The 1,002-nt window shown below is 44.9% G+C and overlaps 1 pseudogene; it reads right to left on the minus strand.

Moving 5' to 3' along the window:
- Positions 1–330: 330 nt before the first annotated feature.
- Positions 331–637, minus strand: LOC101571928 (annotated as a pseudogene).
- Positions 638–1,002: the final 365 nt, after the last annotated feature.

A 1,002-nucleotide genomic window follows, 5' to 3' on the forward strand; every position in this document is an offset into this window, starting at 1 on the left:
GGGGCAGGCTTATCAGCAGCTCCTGCTCCACAATCTGGCAGCAAGGGGGGGCCCTGCTGGAAGCCCAGCGCAGTACAGCAACCACCAGAAGGGAGGTCGAACTGCCGGGCCACTTTGGTCCCTGCAGTGGTCAGGGAGGGCTTCCAAGGCAGCCAGCTGCTTGACATGATTAATGCTGTTACTCTTTTTTTGGTGGAACCAGGGACTGAACTCAGGCTTTTGCGCTTGCCATGGAAACTTTTATTTTACTGAGCCATCTTCCCGGCCCCTAATGCAGTTGTTCTTGGGGAGCATTAAATTAAGGGTGACAAAGGGAGTCAAGAAAGTGAGTTATTCAGTTGGGTTCTGAATCATGATCAGGAAATATTATCTAGTATGACCATTATTTTATTTTTCTTGGAGCGAATTTAGAGGAAAGTGACGTCATTCAGGGGGTCAATTTCACACACTGCTCCGCACCTTCAAGATGAAGTTGTGCATGAGGTTGTTGTACTGTGTGGTGGTGGGATTGTGCATGGTACTCTTGATGGGAATGCCTTCTGTGTTCACCACGATGATTCCTTGCACTCCTTTCTGGTTCTGGAGTCGTTGCAGTCTCTTCCACCTCTGCCATCTCCGGTCGATCCAGTAGCTCCGTGTTGCCAACTCACAACTCAGTGCATTACCTTGTTTTGAATTTTTTTTTTTTTTTTCTCTTAGAAAAAGAAACTAGAAATTGTGTTTGACCATGCTAGTCCCCTTATAGACATCTTCCTGAAGGAGTTTAGGCACTGTATTACAGTGATACATGCATGCCCATGTTTATGCAGCACAACTCACAATAGCTAAGTTTTGCAGGTGGCCTATCTGTCCATGAACAGATGGTTACTGTGCCACAAAGAAGGACACACTTGAGTCACTTGTAGGAGAATGGATGCAATTTGAAACCATAATTTCAGATGAGGTAAATGAGAAACACAAGCTTAAATATTGCACAATTTTTTTTACTTGAGAAAACCAAAA

The sequence above is a fragment of the Octodon degus genome, unplaced genomic scaffold (assembly GCF_000260255.1).
Source record: "Octodon degus isolate 3935 unplaced genomic scaffold, OctDeg1.0 scaffold00130, whole genome shotgun sequence".
Classification (NCBI taxonomy): Eukaryota; Metazoa; Chordata; class Mammalia; order Rodentia; family Octodontidae; genus Octodon; species Octodon degus.